The 19,248-nt window shown below is 34.5% G+C and overlaps 1 protein-coding gene across 2 annotated transcripts in view; it reads left to right on the top strand.

The window, feature by feature from the left end:
- LOC118739237 overlaps positions 1–19,248 on the top strand; it is a 79,172-nt gene that overhangs the window by 35,476 nt on the left and 24,448 nt on the right. The window lies entirely within an intron of this gene.

Raw genomic sequence — 19,248 nt, 5'->3', positions numbered from 1 at the left:
CCCTTTCCGGTCAAATCCGTCCCTGATGAATATAAAAATTGTTCCTTATAATTACAAGATTCATAGAGCCTTATAATACCAAAAGTAAAAAAACTATTCAAAAGTTGTTTTGGGTTGCTATTAGGGCTACCTCAAATTTGTGCAATATGTTGTACAAAAGTCCGCAATGGAGCAAAAGCACTCAATAAAACTCAAGAAATATTTCACTAAGTTTGACGGAATAAAACTTTTATTTCATTGAAAATGATCTTATGTATATACAAAATAATTGATTTTACTGCAGATATGTTGGAATGAATATTTTATATCTTTTTAAATATCTTTATTTAATAGGTTCTTTCCCTAACAATCCGGACCGGATCCGGTAATCAGAGAATAAGCGAAAAGTTTGCTCTCAAAAATGGAACTTAATCCAGAAGTACGGGAACGCAAAAAAACCACATTTCGTGCCCAGAATTTGAGAAACAGCTGATTAGCGTTGTTTTGTTTTTGTCACTTAAATGCCAACTCTTAGAAATTGAATTTTTTTTCACAAATTTGGTTTTAAGTAGATAAAAATTGAAAATACATTCAATATTCCTTCCTTTAAAGCACCAAGTAAATGCAGGCCACATGTAAACACAAAACAGCTGATATGCGCTTTGACACTTTATCCATTTTTACCCGGAGAAAAAGTCCGGGCTGTTTCGGGCAGGAAGAAGAAAACACTTACGATCCAATACGTTCCAGTTTTCGCTCTCTATTACCCATTTTGTTGCGCACGGGAAAGAACCTAATATTTGCATTAAAAAATTTTAAATTTTCTCCATGAAAAGAGAATTAATTATATAAAGAAATTTTGAAAAATTTCAGATACAATTAAGATATAAAATACAAGTGCCCCGTTTTAATAAACCTTCCCGGTTTTTCTGCCTTCAGTAGATCAAGAAATCAAAAACCTACCCTTTACTGCAACAACAGCGCACAAGCTCTTCAAAAACCACGGCAAAAACCACCCTAATTGCCTTTTCAACTGCAACCTTTGCGGACGCTTCTACAATATATTGTACAAGACACTTACTAGCTTTTAGTGTAAATGTACAATACATATATTGTACATTTTTTTTTACCACTCGGGAACAATATTTTAAATCATGATAGTTTAATTTTAGCATTTTTATATGAGAAATGCTTTTTATATTTCCATACAATGTTCTATTTTGCCAGCGATTTTACTTGACTTTCACGTATTTTTTGTACAGTAAATTACCACAACTTGCGTGCCACTGGAATTTTATAAAATGGTCTATTTTTAAGTTAAATTCTAAAAATATTTTTGAAATGTTTTCGATTTTGAAATTTACGTAAACTATTCGGGAAATTCCGAAACTTCATAAAGTTTAATTTGTTTTCAAAAATATTAATAAGATTTTTAGTAGCACGCTTCCAATGTTACAAAAAAATAAATGTGCAATATATTGTACAAATGCAGGAATAGGGTTAATACTCTCACCCCAAGAATTGCTCTATATCGAATAATATAAACTTAATTTTTTTATTTTGAAATCGAAAAATCTTTAGAGGTCGCTTAAAGCGCTATAAATTCTCCATGTATTTATATGAAAAAAAACAACGGTATAGAAATCTTGAAAATTAATTATTTTCAGTCGAAAAACTCTGGTTCTCTTCAGGAGAGTTTCAGTTATAATACCCAATGGTTTATGTGACCATTTTTTAATACTAAATATTTTGTATTGGTCCCACCATTGCGTTTTCTGGGGTTTTGGCGGCCCTTTAAAATATTGTTACTATGCAAAAGGGTTAAGTAAACAACTGGGTATTATTACTGAGAATCTCCTGAAGAGAAACAGAGTATGCCGATCGAAAAATATTGATTTTCAAGCATGCTATACCGTTTCTATGAAAAGTTGTTATTTCCCATATAAAATATATGGAAAACTTTGAGCGCTTTGAGCGACCTATAAATATTTTCTGATTTTGAAAATAAAAACAGGGGTATATTTTTCCGTATAGAGCAATCCCAGGAGATGAGAGCAAAAAAAGTCCGACTTTACTTTTTCCCCCTACATGCATTTTTGGACCACCCTAATATACATATGTATTAATATGCAACAGCTTCGGTTTTTCAGCACTGCAGTAATGATGCCGTCATAACGGAAGTATTTGGCATTATTAATACTGCAGTGTTTTCAGCTGCTGTTGTTTATGCCGCTGTTGTTTTTGCTGATTGGCCCAGCAGTTCAGTTTGCGCTTTTTGAATTTAACATTCACGATTTTACCGACTTCTTTTATGATGTTGTAAATTTTCAAATTTCGCAAATGGGGCTTTGGGTTAAGAAGTCAGTGGGCATGCCATTGGCGCTAATTTTCGATTTGATTGCGGTAATAATTTTTTAGTTGGCAATCATAGTACTAACATGTTCGCTGGTAGGCACAGACATATACACATACATACACACATCACATTTTCATATTTTTTGTGTGAAACGAAGAAACTACTAAAGAACACAGAAGCTAATGTTTATTCACCACGGGCTTTTGTAACTTAAAACCAGTCAGTATGTGGCAAGTAATTTTGGAAAAGAAACTAATAAATATGAGGTTTTAATGTCCCGTCCACAGACCCCCAAAAATATAGTAAAAATCTAACTCAAGGAAGGCAAGGCAGACATTCGAAAAACTCCACCAAATTGTTACCGGTTTCGGTATTTATCGCTATGGAATTCGCACAGTGGATTTTCTCGATGCTGCTTTTTTCATTGTTATTCCATAAACGATCGACGATCGTTCATTCACCGTGCAATATGTGTTAGGTTAAACTTCTGGTTGTTGTAGCGGCACTAATAAGTCCCGCCTATTTGTCCAACAATCGTCGTTGTCAAGCTTAACTAAGGGTAGGCCCAAAAAACGGCTGGGGTCAGACCAAAGGATGAGGGGTGTGGGTTCAGTGGGATTGAGCTGGCATGAGAAGAGGTGGTTGGTGTCATGCGGGGAGTCTCCACATGTCGGGCACTCGTTGGGGATATTGAGACAGGTAGCTGTTGAGACGGCTGCAATATCCACACCGTAACTGGGCCAGAGTAACGCGGGTCTCTCTTGGCAGATGAAGATCCGTTTCTGCTACAGGTGGTGATTGGGCTCCAATCACGTGAGGTGGTGACCGACTCCCTATGAATGCTGTTGATCACTCGTCGAATCCATTGGTTGGTCAGTGTATATCTGGCCGCGTCCCTGTATTCGAACAGGTGTCCTCTAACGTGTCTGAGCGGAGGCTCTTCCTCGAACAAGGGTCTGTTGAGGTGCTCACGTCTGTGACGCTGCTTGCTGAGCATTTTTCCCTTATGGGAAGCATTTGGGCCTCGCTGTGCAGGTGGTTCTCATGCGACGTCAGAAACCATCCTGTCGCTGTCTGGAGTGCGGCGTTCTGACAAGTCTGTAGCCTCGTTCACTACGCCCAACTAGTCCCCGGGGACCAAACAACGTTTCTTTGCCTTTGCCCCAAGTGCTGCCGGCGAGCGACTTGAGGACCTTGTTGCGGCTCTGTACTTTGTTGACAACTGCAGTTGTGTGCGCGGAGAAGGAGAACAGGTTATCAAAGGTAACCCCTAAAGATTTTGGGTATGTCCACTAGTGTTGGCGGATTTTTTTTTCCACCTATACGGAACAAACGAATAATTTGCCCCAAAAATACGGGATTTACCAAAATTTAACGGGACAAATGATAAATAAAGGATTTGCTTTAAAAGCCCATATATCAACAAAGGTGATCCATTTCAACATATTCAACATTTATACCATACCACATAAATAAAAGTTTCAAAGCCTGCACAAAGTTCTTCTTCTTATTTAGGCTGTAACCGCCTAAGCGATTTTGGCCGAGTTCAACAAAGCACGCCAGTCGTTTCTTTTCTATGCCAACTGGCTTCAATTGGAAATGCTAAGTGAAGCCAAGTCCTTCTCCACCTAGTCTTTCCATCTCAGTGGGGGCCTTCCTCTTCCTCTGCTACCACCAGCGGGTTCCGAGTTGACAAAAGAAAGCAGTATAACGAAAATAAAATAATCAGCGTTCTAAAACCAAAACTAAAGGCGAACAACGTGATCACAACAAAAGCAGACAAAGGGAACACAACGGTTTTGATCAACAAACATGAGTACATAGAAAAAACGGAACAACTAATAAGAGAAACAGGCTGCAAGAAAATAGGAAATGATCCCACCGATGAATACCAAGTGGCAATAAAAAGTGCGATAAAAAGGGCGACAACGATAATAAAGGAGAATGAAAGAGTAAGACTAACATCAATGAACCCTTCGGCCCCTCCAATGATTTCATTACCTAAAATACATAAACCAGGTAACCCGATGAGACCGATTATTAACTACAGATCGGCTCCGGCATAAAAACTCTCGAAATACCTGAAGACCGTACTAAAGATGAACCTAGAGCTACCCAATAAATATACAGTCACAAAAACACAGCAGATCTTATAGAAAAGATGACACCCCTACATTTCACTTATAATACTAAATTGGTATCATTTGACATAAAGGATCTTTATCCATCAATACCAACAACAGGGACAATGGATATTTTATTTAGAATATTACTCGGCAAAACGGAAGAGAAAATCGCAAAAGAAATTATCAATACTTTGAAGACTACGATAAACCAAAACTATTTCCGATTTAACAACAAAATATACAGACAAATAAATGGACTAGGAATTGTAACCCAACATCGGCTATACTCATGGAGGTGTTCATGCAAAGCCTAGAAGAGAAATATATGGAGCATCTCACAACCGATTTGGGGGTCAGCTTCTACGCTAGATATGTGGACGACATAATATGTACATATAATAACGGGGGACAAAGAGGAGCAGATATTGGACTACCTCAATGAACAACACAAAAATATATCATTCAAGATGGATAAGGAAGAGAAAGGAAAACTCAACAATTTGGATCTAACGATTAAAATAAACAAGACCACCAACAGACTGGAATATGGGATATACAGAAAGCCCACAGCGACCGACCCAGTAATACATGAAACCTCTAACCACCCACAACAACCCAAAAACGTAGCATTTAGACAATTATTAACTAGACTTGAGCGAACCCCATTAACTTAGGAAGCACACAGGAGAGAGCTAGACACACTATATGCTATTGCCAAAAACAATGGATACAAAAAAGATCTGGTGGACAAATTAGAAAGGACTCGAAACAAAAAAGTAGGAACAAGAAAGAAAACAATGAAACAGCTTTGGCAGTGTTAGCTTACACGGGTAAAATGACATACAAACTGACCAAGGTTTGCCAAAAATTCAACATTAGCACATCGTTCAGAACCAGGAACAACGTCGGAAGAATACTGAACAGCAGCACAAACGAAGAGGACTCTCTAGATAAGCAGGGTGTATACAAATTAACGTGTGAATGCAAGTGTAGCTACATAGGGCAAACTGGCCGTAAGATTAAAACAAGATTCCGCGAACATATAAGAGACTACAATAAGAGGACACAAAAACCAAGCGTCACACCAGAATCAAACTTCGCAAATCATATGTTCGAAAATAAATGTACACCAATGAAAATTTATAAGGCAAGTAAACTCCTCCACGTACAGCATAAAGGACGGCGTTTGAACATTTTGGATAACATGGAAATATACAAGCAGAAAACATTTCAAGGGAGAATTATAAACGAACAAACAAACACCGTATCCGATGTAATATTCGAACCACTCAAGATGCTGTGCGGAAAACCTGAAAAAGAACGCCAACGCGAAGATACAGACCCACGCCGCAGAAACCAAGAAAATGAAAATAACGGATTTCTATCTGCCGGCACATACAAGCAACCTAAAACCAACTACCTGCGAAATAACTGAACATAAACTGACGCAATCACGAAAACCAAGAAATTAAAAATAACGGATTTCTACCCGCCGGCGAATACAAGCAACCAAAAAGCACCTACCTGCGAGCTAATGAAACATACGCACTTAGATGGGTATGCATGACCTAATGACAGTTAAAACAGATAGTACTACGAATACATAAAAGCAGAAGGAAGAACGAAAAGTGACACTGAAGATGGCACAACGCCGAAACCGGTTTGTCTCCAAACCAAATTTGACAAGGGATGACGGAATATCGTTCCACTATATAGTATAATTTTTCATTTATTCATTATTTCTTGATCACAGTACTAGGGATGGGTAGTGGGGGGTTGAAATTAGATTTTTTCCGAATTTCGAACATTGCCCAAACATTCGATTCGAAATTTGGTGGTGCAAATTCGATTTAGTTCGAATTTTCGAAAAAAAGAACGTCAACTCAAATCGAAAAAGAGACTCAGATGAATTTATATTTATATGATTACCTATCCATGTCGCTCTTTTTTGCTTCACAACCAAAAATAAATACAAAAGAATTTTTTTTCTTCCAAAAAAATATCTAAAAAATCCAAAAATTTGGCAAATGTAGCATATTGAAACAAATTTTTTGGGGCGTATAACATGATTTCATTTATATTTCTAGCTTTACAAAAACAAAAGAAATTTTTGCATACTTCACGTTACATACTTTTTTATCATACGTATATTTATTAAAAAAGTCTTACATTTAATGCTAACGTATGATTCTGCTTTTTAAAGCGAGATCTTTAAGTAAACCATTAACAAAATAGATAATAGGGCATGAAGAGTTCTATCCAACCACATTTTTGGTTTGTCCATAGCTAAACGGCTGCTAATTTTGACTTATGCCAAAAATTTCCCTTCACATTTAACATCAGTGTTGGAAAACGGAATGTTAATCACCTGCCACAAAAAATTTGACGACAGCCTTTGACATGCACTGCGATATCTACATTTGGTCAGTTTTTATGATGTATTTGACACCAAGTGAACAGCTGTTAGTTAAAGCAGTTTTTGATGTCAGTTATTTCGACATAATGAAAACCAAGCATTAGATAAAGTTTTAAGATTATAAAGCATCTGAAATATTATTTTTTTTTTTTATGAATTTATTTGTATAGCTGGGATATGTAACTATAAATACATTTCACTGTGAGTTAATACTTAAACATTTATGGTGACGTGCATTAATGTCAATCGAATTTTGTTTTTTTTTTGCAAATTAAGACGAAATTCGATTTTTTCTAGAAAAATTCGATTTTATCCGAATTTTAGCACCACAAAGTTCGATTTCAAAAATTCGTCATTTTAGAGCTAAAGTTCGATTAAAATTCGAATCTCGCAGCTTCGAATATCGAATTTACCCATCCCTACACATTACCAGTGAATAAAAATTTATTCATCATTCGAAAGTGCTTGAATGAAGAATACAAATTTATTCGTTATTCTGCTCATATTTCATACAAAAAATCTTTGCGCATATTCATTTGACCACTCATTATATCGTATTTACCCATCGATTTTCTTCATCAGTAACTGGATTTTTTTTTTTTTTGTAACAGAACGGGCTTTAGCTCAAAGGCAAAAATTAGGCACAGAACCTGTTGTTTTTTCAAATTTTTCAATGTATGGTTGTAATGCCGTAAACACATAAAGGGCTTGTGATGAGGTGTGGAACTATTTGCAGTTTCGTTCCACAACCCTATCGTGCACGGCTTGTAATTTTTTAATGAAAGCGTCAAGGCAGACGAAACGGTGTTGGCATTTTTTGTAAAATTGAATTTTTTTTATACAATTTCTTTCAAAATATACTTTACTACTACGTAAATCTTTTCAGTACAATTTTGTGATGAATACTAAAAATATATAGCTATGAAAATTCACAGCGGGATAGTTTTTTATTCTCTTTTTGTTTTGACTTTTTTTCGAATTTGTATTTGTAAGTTTTGAAAAAGTGTTAAAAATGTATTGAACGAAGTATTATAACATACCACAAGGTATGCTATCAGCTTCCCATTCAATTTTCGATACTAAATCTTAAAACAAAATGTCGAAATCAGCTTCAATAGAAGCAATATCTTCGATAACACTGGATCACATTTTTTGTTGTTCACTCGATGCCACTATCCAATTTCTATATGGAGTCGCTCAGTGACTCCGAAAACCAAGTTAGTTTTTTTCTCTATGGATAACTTTCTGAGATATTTGCAATTTACCGTTATTCGGCTTATAAAATACTGGTTAATCACGTATATCTTTCGAACTAATTGAACAATCGTAATACGAAGTAAAGCTAATCAAATTCTCCATAAAGCGTATGTACTTCACTCTTCGACACGCCTGATAGTTTCTGAAAAATTAATTAATAATTCCTGACTTTATGCTGTTTTTTTTTTATGAAAAAATTTAAATAAGTCAAATTTTAACAGAGGAATAATAAAAAAATATTTCAAAAATATTTAAATAATAAGCTCGAAACTTTTACGAAAGTTTGTTGATTTTTGTTTAACGCTGCACAAAAATTGGACCTTGGATTTATACGGTTTTTGTTAAAGTATAAACTGTACTTTTATAAAAAAAAAATAATTAAAATTAAATAATATTAAGATAAATGGTCAAATATTGTCGATATGTGGGTGTCGTATAGATTTGATAAGCACTATAGCTAGGAATATTGCCATAGTATTAATATTACTAATGAAATCCTAGGCCTAGTTTTGGTACTGAATCCAAAGAAGATGCTTCTTTTTTCCATTAATAATGTCTTAAAAATGCTTTTGGTTAGGAATTGTACCTGAAAATGTGTGCATGCATATTTATGTTAATCAATTTGTAAATGTGTAAAGTATGTAAATGTATGTACATGAACAAGTAAACGTTCTCATGCCATCAAATTATTGGTCTTGAGGGGAATATATGTGCGCATATACTAAGAAAATATATGAGCAAATTAAAAACTCGATACAATTTACTGTCAAAAATGTAGTTTTTGTATAGATTTCGCACTGAAGGAACAATTTCATTTCCCAACACTGATGCGAAATGTAAATACACCTGTAAAATTAGAAACTAGAAATTGCTCGACTACAACTTGGCGTGCAATCAAACGACAGCCTGGGCTTGTGTTTGTGGATTGTGTTCAGTTCATAACACTACTACACACTAGGGCGGGTAAATTTTTTTTGATTATGCACATATAGCATAGCAGGATTCTACGTGTAATTCTAAGCACATTTGCCGAACAAACCGTTGGTCTAAAATTAGTTTGGAGTTTGCCAAATTGCGAAAATATGTTTCGAAGAAATTGCCAAAAATTTTCACTGTTGCGCTTTTTGGTGGACAATTTAAGAAAAAGTTAAGTGGAGAAAACCCCTTATAGCATGGTTTTATAAAAATTGTAAGCACTTTTTTATGTCACTGCAGCAAATTTCTAAGAAACCTATTTTCGCAATTTAGCAAACTCCATATCGATTTTAGACCCTTAGATTTGCTTAGATTTACACGAAGAATTCTTCTGTGCTATACGCGCATAGTGGAAAAAATCCACCATACAAATTGACCTGCCCTAATACAAACACATACATATCTAAGTATTTCCTATAGCCTTATTCTCATACGCCTTGGCATTATTGTATTCTGTGTGACCGTTTTGACCCAAGCCGAGTTTCAAACCTACGTTGGTGTTAAAAGTCATACAATTTTTCTAGTGTCAAACGTTCGCTGGTTAACGCTGAAGCAAGCTGTTGAACGTTTACAGTCCCAGTGGAGTGCGTTGTAATTATTTTTAACCGACTTCCAAAAAAGGAGGAGGTTATCAGTTCGTCGGAATATATATATATTTTTTTTTTGTATGTATGTTACCGCATAATTTTGGACCACGTCAACCGCCATAGATGCAATCGTTGCATGAGAATTGACGTCGGTGTTTTTTTTTGCTTAAAAATTACTTGTTCATATCTTGTTTCGATGATGGTGTGAACCAAGCGCGAGCTATTGCCGAAAAAATTGATTCCGCACCAATAAAAGCTTATATTTACATATTTTTGTCAAATATTTTGGATATTGTCAATCGAGTAAACGCAGAATTTCAAAGCGAATCATACAGATTGCATAAGTTACATATATAACAATTTTGAGATTAAATATAAACTTATATTGTCTTTTTTTTTTTGAAACTAAACTGTATGCCAAGTAACGCAGCTGATATAGACGTTTGTAATCCAGATAATCATTTACCTATTAAGGAAGTGTACATATGTATATTACTTGTGCCGCAGAGACGTATATATAACATCACGTTTAAGTAAATTCCAAATAAAAAAAAAACAGTCAGCAATGTTATATTGAACTTAGTTTGCAAATAAAAAAGAGGTTTGATTTTAACCGTGAAATTTTGAAAAGCCTTGCTTGTATTGATCCATATAGAGAAAGCACTAATTCGACATTTTTAATAGTTTTAAACAATTTTCCTAACTTGTACTAGAGGGCTGCATGAATGCATTCAAAACGGGTTATGAATTATTCATATACAAAACGAATGAACGATTTTGGCTTAAAATTTTTTTGAATTTGAGTGAATAGCTGTTCTGATATATGTGTCGGCATTACAATATTCAAACAAAGTGAAAATAAATAAATTGAAATAAATGACAATTTTTTGTATGAATATCCAAAAATATTTTTTCTATGCACATATGTACAAACATACATATGTATGTATGTATGTATTGCTGCGCTCCTGGTATATACGAAAAAACTTGTTCGTAGAAAAAAACTTTTACCGAAATGAGTTTGAATGATTTGAATGTTTTCTATTCATTCATTCACATTCTTCCATTTGAAGGTAGAAAATATAAAACGAAATGTATATTCATAACTTACAAAATTCCAAACGCTGAGTGTTTTGTATGTGAAGTAAAATATTCAAATCTACTGTAATCTGTTTGGCTAGAAGTTTGAATGAATTCATGCAGCCCTCTAACTTGTACGAAGAAAGCGACAAAGAGAAAATTTGTATACAATGGCAACTTTTGATTTCGATAATAAACTAGAAGTAACTTGTTGTATTTCAAACTAAATTCTCGTATTTTTAACTTGTTATGTTTGCCGCACAGCTATGGCGCTGCAGAGCGCATTTTCGCAGATCGGAATTTGATCAAAACAAACAGAACAAATCGCTTCACTTTACTTTGCCAGTGCATAATATTTTCGAAATGTCTTAAAAATTATTAAAAAGTTTGAATTCTGAATATATAAGTACGAAAAGTATTTAAACTAAAAATAAGATTACATATGACATTTTACATTTTAATACTCTTTCTTGTAAAATATTTCACAAGCCCCCCGTCACACTGATTGCATTGTACTATCTTCTGTAAAACTACTTCGATTTAATTTCGCTATTTGGTACTGCATGCTAAGGAATTTAAAATTTTCAATTCTAACTACTAAACAAGATCTTTTTTGTTCAAGTCGCACAACAAATAAAAATGCGATAAAATCAAGTGAACGAATCGCATCAAATACAAATATGAGTTCGCGTGCCGGCCAATAAAGTTGTTAAATGTAGACGAAGTTGGTCGCTGCCATCAGCGATAATAACTCAAGTTTGCTTTGTTGTAGTAGCTTTTGTTGTTGTTGCTTATGTGGCAGCTGTTGCCTGCATACTAGTTACTTCATTAGGTTGCTGCAGAATGAAAGTGTGCACTGATCGATCGAATGCAAATACTTACCATCAGAGATGCAGATTGTCCGTTGTCCGGTGGTCCGCTGATCCGCTGGTACCGATGCGCATCGTTGACTGGAGAAATTGTAGTATGCGCTCGAAATGGCCACCCCTCCGCTGGGATGCATAGCAGACGATAGATAGCGTTTAACTAGTGCGCAACTCGGCTAATTTGCTCTAAATTTTGCGTGTAATTATTATGAGAGGGCGTGCAACAATTAATTTCTGCAGCGAAATGAAATATTTTCAAAATAATTGCTCAACTATTTATCTGTGCGCTTTGTGCGCATTTAATAACTGATTTCCATATTATCTCGCAAGTGAAAAAAAATACTTCATTTACTTGCCATTAAGTCTTCAAATGAGTTCGCTTATTTTTCATTCAATTCAAAATTCATAACACAATATAATTTAAATTGCGCGCTTCAGCGGTAACCACGGCAGTGTTTATATTAGCGCAAGCGCATTGAGTAACGAAAATATCAACAATGACGGGGCAAGAAGCAAAATAAAAATAATAAAAATAAAGAAAAAGACAGAAAAAGGCCCCTTAAGTATTTAGCTCCAAAAAACGAGTGCGCACCAATTGTCCTTGACAATGAACTCCGGCTCTACATAGTACTCCATGGATATGCCATCACTGATGGTCAAGTAGACAAAAAAACTGAGACAAACATATAACCACAACATACAGACAAGGCAAAAAAACAATAAAAATTAAAAAAAAGGAAAAATAAAACTTTGTCATGCCATGCTCTGCTGGAGTAACGTGAGACCACAGGCGAGATATATCGCGCGCTTCCGCACGTTTTGTCTTCATCTCTGCTCCACTTGGCTCTTAGCACCGTCAAGTCATGAGAGTTCGATACAGAGTTTTTTTTTAATACATTTTTATATTTTTAAAGAGACTGGGATATGTGCGATTAAGTTTCAAAATACCATAAAAAGAAAGAACAAAAACATAGCAAGAAATAATCTTAATGATATTGTAAATAGTCGTTCGCCCAGTAGCAATGCGTCTACCGATGGACTGGCTTTATGTTTTTGTATTAATTAATGTCACTTATCTACATATGTGCATTAGAGTGCATCACTTCCCATACAAAAAATAAAAATAAAAATCAGTACTGTTTTTCCATACGAATTTTAAAATCTATTATATTTTAAGACTTGCACCAAAATATTTCGGAATAATATTAAGATTAACGTAAGCTGCAACCATTTGAAAATACCTCAAAAAATTTAGTTTTTCATGAATAAAAATAGTGTTTTAAAGTATTTTTTGAAAAGAAATCACTTCAGATGACGAAACAGGTGAAGCTAAAAAAATTTCCTTAAAAACATCTAAAAAAGTTTGCTACGGAATCATAATAATGAATTTTTCATACTGTTTTTGAAATTTTTTCAGAAAGAAAAACTTGAATAACTCAGCCAACACTGTACCGATTTTAATTTATGAGGTATAATTGGAAAGGTATTTTCTTACCGTTTCTTTGCAAATAAACTCGTTCAAAGTATGAAAGAAAAAGTTAGGATGAACGAGCGTCATTACAAGTTGAATTTAGATGTGTTGATATTTGAAAAAATTAAATAAAAATATTGGGACGTGAATGCACGAAATAAAAATAGGTTTGAAAATAACTTTCCACTGATAGCTAAATCTACAGTCTAAATCGGTATAGTTTTGGCCAAGTTATTCAAGGTTTTCTTAAACCAATCTTTGAAAAAAGTTTAAAAACTAAATGAAAAATCTCATTATTACGATTACGTTGAATTTTTTTTTTTAATATTTTAATGCAGATTTTTTAAGTTTAAACTGTTTTGTCATCTGAGGGGATTTGTTTCAAGAAATTCTTTAAGAAACTATTTTTATTTATAAAAAAAACCCCATTTTGGTAGGTCACGTAAATCTTCCGAAATATTTTGGTGGACGTCTTCAAATATAATAAATTTGTAATCCCCATGGAAAAACCGAAACTTGTTTTGGTGACATATATACTACAGTTTGCACGCTCTTTGTGCCAAACAAAATAATACTTAGTAAATTATTTATTGGAATTTAATAAAAACTAATAATTTTGTTTTATCAGTGACGAAAACTCACTAAGATTTGGATAAAAAAATCACAAGCATTTTTTTAATAAGTTTCTTGTCTTACTCGTAATTTAATGTTTTAGTGCTAAATGGATAAAAGTAAAAATATTATTATATTACTAGCAGACCCGGCGAACTTCGTACCGCCCAAGATTAATTTTTGTATTGAAATATTTTGGTCCAACAGTTTCACCAACAATTCACGTTTATGATTTTCAGTAAAGCATTTATCTTCCAATATTACGGTTTGGTGATTGCCAGAAGGCATATTTCCATTGCCATCTTAAATAACCTAGCAAAAGTATATATGCATACAAAGAGACGTAATAGCTTCAGTGCGTTTCAAGGCGCCACGCCCCCTTTTAAAATAGCCCCAATTATTTTCTAAGAGTATGGGATTGATTTCATATATCTCCATACCATGTTGGAGTACTCTACCATGAACACTTCCGGAGATATGCGGTATGAAAAAATCGTTTATTTTATGGGTGCTGCCACGCCCCTTTTTCCAATAGCTCCAATGTTTCTATGACTACGCGATTGATCACATATATCTCTATACCATGTTCGAGTACTGTGCCATGAACACTTCCAGAGATATGCAGTATGAAAAATTCGGTTTGTATGGGAGGTGCCAAGCCCCTTTTTCCAATATCCCAAATCCTTCTTCATGACTATGCGATTGATTTTATATGTCTTGTACATACCAAGTTTCAGTAATCTACCATGAACACTTCTAGAGGTATGCAGTATGAGAAATTCGGTTTCTATGGGAGGTGCCACGCCCCTTTTTCCAATAGCCCCAATTTTTCTTCATGACCATGTGATTGATTTCATATATCTCCATCCCAAGTTTCAGTAATCTACCACGAACACCTCCAGAGATATGCAGTGTGAAAAATCCGGTTTTTATGGGAGGTGCCACGCCCCCTGCACCTAGCGGTATGAAATATACTTTACATCCGATTCTCATACCTACCATATGTGCACAAAAAAGTTCATAAAGATCGGTCGAGCCGTTTAAGAGGAGTTCGACCACTAACACCGTTACACGAGATTTTTATATATTATATTAAATATTCTATATATGAAATCTAAAGCCGTATTTGGAGACCAAAATAAATATTTTTTCCAAGGAGGAAATTAAGTGAAGTTTCAAGAAATCATTACAATTTAAAAATTGTATGATTTTTTAAGAAATCAAATAAAAAAAATTTAACAAAAATAAAAAAAAATCTTTTGTGTTAAAATATGTGAAATTCCATTTTTTTAACTTTGGGAAGTTTTAAGGGCTTACATTTTTTTGAAAAAAATATTTATATTTTTAACAAAAATTTCAAGTCTTTTTTGCTATCAAAGTATGCACAATCGAAATTTTAGATCACATTTTTTTTGCTATTGGATTATGGTGCTGAAAGGGTAAAAATTTAATTCAAAGTGTGTTTTTTAACATTTTTAACAAATATTGAAAAAAATTTTTTGTTGGATATCACAGTATCGCAAAACTGAAATTTTAAATCGCATTTTTTTCCTATGGTGCTAAAGGGGTAAAACAATTTATTTTTTTATTTTGTGTTTTTTTTTGTTTTGCAAAAAATAGGAGAAAAATATACAAGATACGTTTTAAAACTGGTAGAGATTCATATAGTTTTTTGTGTGAACATTTCTAATATTTCGGTCTCTGATGCCCTTTGGTCGTTAGGAGGTTAAGAAGAGTTATGAAATTTATTAAAATTCAAAGGCGTCAATTCGGTCTTATTTGCTAAGAAGAAAAACAAAAATACGGCTCAACCTGAAAACAGACTCCCTCCTATTTGTTTGTGTTCTTGATTTTCGAACGGTAATCGGGTGGGTTCGCTTTTTCAATGATTTTAGATTATTTGTGTGAAGTACATACTCGTATGTTTACACAATCTCAAGTATATGGCTTTGTCAAAGAGCAGTGCTCGATAATTCTCACCTCACAATGACAGGCATCTCCTGAAGCAAAACAGGGCCAATTGGATAGGTATTGTGGTTCGAATATTTTAAGAAAATTGAATTGATTTATTTTGGATTGCTTATGTTTGTTGATTTAGTTAAACCAGTTAGAAGCAATAATTTACTTACTCATTGCCAGCAGCGGCCTTTTGAGGAAGTGAACGAAATATTTTTAAAGTTTTCTAATTCACCTTCCTTCAAAATTTTTTGAACTACAATAACGTTTTTCCCCTTAATGAAATTGATAACAACTTAATGGTATAATGTAAAACAAGGCATTAAAAATGTAAGATAAAAAAAAAAACAATACTTAAAAAAATTAACTTTAGTCACGCTTGCTTTTTCGCTGCGTTGAGCTGGCAGCCAGCGGGTAATGCTTTTCGTTTTGTTGTCGATTGACATTTTTTCTCTTTGGTTTTTGTTTTTGTTGTTTTTTTTTTTTTTAAGTGCATAGAAAAGATTTGCTCCTTTTGCATTTTGCGATTTCGTGTTACCTTTTTGGCAGTGGCCAAAACTTGCCGACGACCGTGACCGCGACTGCGACAACGACCTTAAAGCGTGGCCAATTAGTTGTCATGCTGATGCTGCAGCAGTGATAGTTTGGCCAATACGACAAAAAAAAAATGAACAAAGGGCAGGAGAAGGAAGGTAAAACAACAGCAATTCCAATAGGTAACAGTTTCATGGAGAATTATAGCGCGCATTGTTTGGAAGAGAGGTGGCATTTTGACTCGTCTTGCAGTAGAAAGTGCAAATGGATAGCTTCTTCCAACTGAAACTGGTTAAATGTGATGTTAATATCGATAACTATATTGAAAATAATATCGAAAAAATATATAGGTTTATCACTAAATATATCGATAAAATGCCGATAACGATTTCAATAAAGTTATGCATATCGTTTCCTTTTTTTCAATCGGTAATACTTTGGATACAACTATTTATAATGTAGATTATTATCTTAAAAATCAATCAAATTTATAATTTGATCGATTACTGTATCGATAATGGCATATGTATGTAAGCATATATGACCAAATCGATATATACGTTATTTCTTATATGTACAATATGGGTTTGAAAATGTTTTGAAGAGGGCTGCCACCTGTTTGAAAAGTCGAATTAAATTAAATTATATACAATTTGTATGAAGTATGTCAAAATGAAGGGTGTCAATCGGAAGGATATTAAAAATCTTTATTTTGAATATTTAGAATATTTGTTATGTGTATAATGGTTGTTGCCACCTGTTTGATAAGGCAAATTTAAATTATTTAGGGCCACTTTCTCGATTGCCTGCTTAAAATTGACGGCTGGTCTGCTTTATCGACTTTTTATCGATTGCCTGTTATAAGCTTCTGAGCGGCAACTTTGACAGGCAGTCAAAGCTCCGCTTATCTTTAAAGAGCAGTCTAGAAAACGGCCCTTAATAAGTTAAATCGATTTTTAAAACATGGGTATTAATCGAAATGTGTTTGAAAAGGCTTCAATTCAAAACTATATTAAGGTTTAAGTTTGACAATATTTTCTAGGGGGGTTGCCATCTGTTTCAGAAGTCGACTTTAGTTAAGTTATACACAAGATATATGAAATATTAAAACATAAGCGTCAAAGGAAATGGTTTTAGGAAAATGCTTTTTTGATTTGAGTCGCCACCTATTTGAAAAGTCACATCGATCTAGATATGTATGTATGTATATATCTGTGTAATTATATAATATGCAAAGGCATTTTTTGTGAAGGTAATCAGATCTGCACTGCTCATTCGGCCTTAAATTGGCAGGTATCCCCCGGGGGGGCTCCACGCGAGTGGAACCCAGTACCCAGTCAAAGGCTACCAGTCCTTGAGTCGAGTGGAGGCTCAACTGGCAGAAGTCTTCAGCTTTCAAGGTCTGACCAAAGACTTGATTCTGGTGCCACGGGGAACAGAATGCCCCCGCAGTGTGTTCGCGAGCTAGATGAGACGAGCAAGACGGAAAGAAACTGGATGTGCACATGTAAGACGATTAAAAAAAGGGAGATTTTCAAGAATGAGTGCGAGTTGAGCAACTCGAGTGAGTGAGAAAGTCGAGCTGGTCGAACAATCAATCCGGCCTGGTGTAGCTGTCTAAGGTCAGTTGACAGTACAGGACTGGAGTGTACTCACCCGAAATATGAGTAAGACGAGCGAGATGAGCAAGACGAGCAGAATGAATGAGATGGTGAAGTTGTATCCGGTGAGGTAGACAGCACAGGAAGTGTGTTGGGAGAAGTTGTTCTGGAGTGGGAACAACACAGGAAGTAAGGAGGACGAGGTGTGAGCAAATCGAGCTGGTTGAGAAAGTCGAACATGTGCAGGTCTGGTAAGTTGAGTAAGTCGGATGAGTCGAGCAGGTTGAGCAAGTCTGGCGGATGAGTACTACTCCGGTCTGTTCTTGGTGCGGCCGCTCGGGGAATATCGTGGTGGCTGTGGTTTAAACCAAAATGCGGGTAGAACCAGCAATGGTTCATTTGGGAGTTGCATTGCAGAGGTTTAGATGGGCCTCGAGCCCTACCAAGGTGGTTAGTGTGTCCAGCTCGCACTGTCTATTGGTACTGAAGTGCTTGCATTTCAGGGCTTTTATTTTTTTAAGGTAGAACTTTTTTTTGCGATGCAGAGGGATTTAAAGCAAACATTTTTGAAAATATCTCCGAAAAAATTACTCGCAAAACTCTACCATAAATAATTGTACAAATGTATGTTGGTTTTTAAAAAAAAATGCAAGATTATTAATTTGTGATCAAAAATTGTAAACATTATTCGAATGTAAAATGCAATTGTGTAGAAGCGAAGCAAAATTCTTTGGGATTTTTCTACCATGCATGGGCATTATTTCGTTGAATCAGTAAAATGCCTTGTCCACGGTGTAACATGGATATGTTCAGTGATTTTAATGTCAAAAAAGAAATATAGTTATGAGCAATAATAGATTTACTTATAAATCGGAAATCCTTATCAGTAACATTAAGCCAAAGTGTAAAAATGATTGCACATTTTTAACTGAGAAAAAACATAAAAAAAATGTATCTACACTAGTACAGTGCGCCGCAGAAGAATGTTACCAAGTGCGATGAAAAACACGTACTTGCATAATACAACACACAGAGGTCGACTTGGTTAAAATAATCAAGTCATTTTTTAATATTAGCAAACGCTTTTCCAAGAAATAGTGCAATTCAATCATTATAAAACAATAACAATAATAGCAAATCAAAAGCGCAAATAAATTTATTGTCTCTTACGGCAACAATTCAACTCAATTTGTCTCTTAGCGTTCAACCGCAAACGTAAAACTTTTTTCACCTTTTTGTATTCGTTGAATGTATAACACCGTGCGACAGTAAATTTTACACACACAAAAAAAATGAATATATTCGCGAAACTATGGGTAAATTGTTGTACAACTGCGTACTTAGTTTTTCTCTCTGACATCAGGATTTTTGAAACTATTATTTCAAAAAATTATTTCAAAAATTCAGTGCAATGTAGAATAATAATAAGGAT

Source organism: Rhagoletis pomonella, unplaced genomic scaffold (genome assembly GCF_013731165.1).
Source record: "Rhagoletis pomonella isolate Grant_MI unplaced genomic scaffold, Rhpom_1.0 Rhpom_scaffold_00005, whole genome shotgun sequence".
Lineage (NCBI taxonomy): Eukaryota > Metazoa > Arthropoda > Insecta > Diptera > Tephritidae > Rhagoletis > Rhagoletis pomonella.
This window is presented reverse-complemented; position numbering and strand designations above follow the sequence as displayed.